Genomic DNA, 4,422 nt, shown 5'->3' with positions numbered 1-4,422 from the left:
CGTTATTTGAGTCACTTATTTTTTGCACTCATTTTGAAAAAATTATATAAATTGATAAATTGTTAAAACGGAGAGAGAGTAATGTAAGAGAGAGAATTCTCTATATTATTCTCTCTTTTAATTTACAAGTTCTCCACTTTAATTATTTATTACTCCATCATTTTTCCATAACGATTGCAAAAAAGAAATGCCTCAAGTAACTTGGAACTAAAGTAGTTTTAGTTTTATATTCCATCCGTCCCATTACATGTGACACATTTCTTTTGGGCACAAGTTTTTTGATAGTGATATTTAGTGGTTAAATGAAGAGAGAATAAAGTAGGAGTGAGAAAATATGAGTGTAATGAGTTAATAGAAAGTGTAGTCCATTATTCAAAAATGGAATAAAGCAAGTGTGGACATTATTTCGTGGGCGGACCGAAATGATAAATATGAACATTATTCATGGATGGAGGGAGTATTAATAGTTGCTGGCCTTATTTATACAGGTCCTAAAACTGGATTTGAAAAGTGGATCAATTGAAATCAGCTTTTACCAATGAGCCCTAGCCAAGTCCATTTCTTTTCACAGATGGGCCGGGCTTAGATCTTCACATGCATACCGAGTCTGGGTCATGCTCGGTTGGATTGGCTCGGCCCAATTAAAATTTCATCCCAGAGCCAGAGTCAACAGATATGTTCTATAACCAATGTACAACTCTACGAGATTCTATCTTAAACCGTGACAGAAATATATGAGCCCATAACTTATCTTCTAGCTAGTTTTGTAATTACACCTTGTTTGTTTTCATTTGCCAAGATATCAGTCAGATGCTTCCCACCTCACTGTATTATTAAAGTGAACACACGAGTTTGAGACCTTGTTTGTTTTCATTTGCCAAGATATTAATCAGATCCTTCCCCCCTCACTGTATTATTAAAGTGAACACACGAGTTTAATTGAGAGTTGAGACAGTTGCTGAAAAACAGTAAATCAAGTAGGCAACTACCATGACAATTGACAAATAGACAATAACTCCAAATGATAAAAAAATAGTAATTTAATGATAGTATAGTAGCCAAACTTGACCCGTATTTAATATATTGTCGCAATCATCCAACTTGCATAAACGACATGTTAGTTGTATGCATCTTAGTTGCTTACTATAAAAAGACATAAAAATATGTGTGCATGGATAAACCAAAATGGCACCAACAGTCACAAGCGTGAGACATCTAGCAAATCTTAGCTCTATCCCTTCCAACTACGCCCATAATGCCGAAACCAAAGCCTAGGATGCCGGTGATTCAATCCCGGTCGTCGATCTCTCGCTTCTCGCCACCGGCAACGCTGAAGCCATCCGTGATCTAGACAAAGCCTGCCGGGAGTGGGGCTTCTTCATGATAGTAAATCATGGCTAACCACTGGAGCTGGTGGACGGTGTGCTGGAGGCCACGCGCGAATTCTTCGACCTCCCGGAGGAGGAAAAGCCGGAATTCCAGCCTAAAGACGTGCTGACTCCGGTGAGGTACGGCACGGGCTTCAACACTGAGAAAGAGGACGTCTTCTGCTGGTGAGATTTCTTGAAGGTGTTTGTTCATCCCCAATTCAATTGTCCCAACAAACCCGAATCTCTCAGGTCAGTTTAAATTAAACCTTCTTGTTTTAGTTAATCATAAGTGTAACATTATACTCTATCTATCCACTATTTTAAAGAGTCATTTTCAGTTGTCCACAATTTATAAAACCATTTACAGTACTTTATTCCATTTTTAGTATGCAGACCATATATTTCACTAACTTTTTACACTCACAACTAATTATAAAACTAATTCTACTAAAAATGAATTCACGTTCCACTCGCTTTCAACATTTACTTTTGTTCAAAAAATAACCAATTTTTTAAAATCCGTGACGAGTCAAAAAAGCTCTTTAAATGATTGACAGAGGGACCAGTAAAACACATTTTAATAGCATTAAATGCTAAGCAAATAAGTCCAAATATCAAATGCAAGTATAATCAAGGAGTATCTTTTTTTAAAAAAATTATGAAATTAATAGTGTCGTTTTAATTATAGAGAGCAGTTAGTAGAATATTGCGAGAGATGTCGGGAGATGTTGAGAGCTTTGCTGAGGGCGGTGTCGAGGAGCCTAGGGCTTGAAGAAGGCGAGCCGGAGGCGGCGCTAGGCATGGCCTCGACTCTGCAGATTTTCATCGCGAATTTGTATCCGCGGTATCCGGATGCTGGCGCAGCGATGGGGATGCCGGCGCATTCCGACCACGGCCTCTTCACGCTTCTCGTAGAGAACGGTGTAGGCGGGCTGCAGATACAGCACGATGGAAGGTGGATTAATGTTAAAGCTCGCCCCGGATCTATCTTGGTTAAAATAAAAGTTACTCCATATAGTATCAAGAGTTTAAAATAAAAGTTACTCCATATAGTATCAAGGTAAAAATAAAATATAAATAGGTAAAATTAGAATTTCACAACATCATCGTCAGAACTCCGGGAAATATTGTGGACTTCAATTTGGGCTTATTATTAATCATCTGGGCTGATTTAATTGGTTGGCCCGTTCTATATATTGGTGACCCAATTTGGGTTGACCCAACACTTAAATGGGACGCTCCGATGGCTGCCACGTGGCCATCTCACACGGATCATGGACGTGGACCGTTGGATCTAGGATGTTTTTTGGGAGAGTTAAACTCTCAATATCCCTTCTCGGTGCCTCATTCTGTTCAATGCTCTCTCTCTCTACATGCTTCGTCTCCGGCTTCTCTCTAGAACTTTTCTCTCTCTCTCTCTCACAGAAATGTCCTCCGATCTTCTTCTCCGGTGACTCTCTTCTCTGTTTTAGTGAGAACTGAGTGTTCATCTCTCAACTCCTGTGTTGATTCGGAGATTTCCTTTGGTTTCGAACAGTTGAGTTCGAATCTGGTTGTTTGGCTGAAGATCTTCGTTTGATTTCTTAGATCCGTGAGATTCTGTTGTTCTTGAAGCCTTGTGGTTGTGGTTGTGAGACAGTTGACGTATGAGGTGGCTACTGTGTTGTAGTAATCGGAGTATCCCTAGGGTTTGGGGTCCGATTGTTTCACTGTGCTCCCTTGAGACTTGTTGGTAAAGATTGAGGAGGTCCTTGGCCCTGTGCAGTCGTGTGTGCGACCTGAGCCATATCCTAAATCTTCTGTCTCATTTTGTTCTTGTATTCTTTTCGATTTAGATCCGAAAGGATCATTTGTCTTGTGTTACTAATCTGTGTGCTTAAGTGTGCAGGAGGTTTTCACAGAGTGTAGCTTGCTATATCTGGTTGGTTCCAGATCCGATATAGGCTAGAGTTTCTCTGTAATCTTGTACTTAGTCACAAATTGTTCTAGTTGTAACACATCTATTGTAATTGACTTGTTCCTTGCTGAGATTAGTCATTCAAGTGTTAATCCAATAACAAAGAGGTCCCGGTAATTGGTAAATCCCGAGTGATCTAATCCCTACAAACTCTATAATTGAAAATTAGGCCCATGGCCAGCTGCAGCAGGTGGTTATGAATTAATTTATCTGAATAGCAATTGTTTTGTCTTTATTATAAATCATATGCGTCAGCGTCACTGCGTTGTGTATTTATATATATATTCAGATATTCAGCAATGGGATATACAAGAGCGTGTTGCACCGGGCTGTTGTGAACGGTGAGAAGACGAGGATCTCGGTGGCGATGGCGAACGGGCCGTCACGAGATGTGGTGGTTGAATCTCGAGGATGCGCGCGACCGGCGTATTGATAGGGACATGATATTCTATTTTATTCCGGAAGGGAGCTGATATTCTCTCCGTATATTTTATTTAGTTTATTTATGCTTTACTATTAGTTAGTTGTTATGATTTTATTTACTTTGTATACTGGTTAGGATTTGATTTGCTTTTGATTTACTTTCCTAGTTTATAGGAGATTTTTTTGTACCACACATATTATAAATATGTGTGGAGTCTTTTATTATTATCAAACAGAATGAAATTAAATTATTAATCTCGTTCTCTCCTTCGGTTTTCCCTCTAGGAGAAACCGCCAATCTACGCTATTTTCCTCCCTTTGTGCTCTCTTTTCATATAATAAATTCAATAGGAATTAATTTCATATCAATTCCTATCAAATTGGTGTTTTTATTATGTTCTCATCCTCCTATTGATTTCTACCACCATGTCCGTCTTGCTGTCAAACTCTCCTCCAGACTCTCTTCCTCGGTTTTCTGGTGTTAACCCCGTGAGGTGGATTTTGGATATTCAGGAATATTTTGACTATCACTTGTTCTCTGATGTTGATCTATGTTTTTTGTGAGGTTGTTTTTTGACCATCCAGCATCTGTATGACTCCATGAGTATCGACACTTGAATCCTAATTGCTCATGGCAAGAATTTCTGGATGTTGTTTATCATTACTTTGATG

At 39.1% G+C, this 4,422-nt stretch overlaps 1 pseudogene; it reads left to right on the top strand.

Moving 5' to 3' along the window:
• Positions 1 to 1,185: 1,185 nt before the first annotated feature.
• Positions 1,186 to 4,002, top strand: LOC121804220 (annotated as a pseudogene).
• The last annotated feature ends 420 nt before the right edge of the window (positions 4,003 to 4,422 follow it).

The sequence above is a fragment of the Salvia splendens genome, chromosome 5 (assembly GCF_004379255.2).
Source record: "Salvia splendens isolate huo1 chromosome 5, SspV2, whole genome shotgun sequence".
NCBI classification, from domain to species: domain Eukaryota; kingdom Viridiplantae; phylum Streptophyta; class Magnoliopsida; order Lamiales; family Lamiaceae; genus Salvia; species Salvia splendens.
The sequence above is the reverse complement of the archived record's forward strand: the minus strand, read 5'-3'. Positions and strand labels throughout refer to the sequence as shown.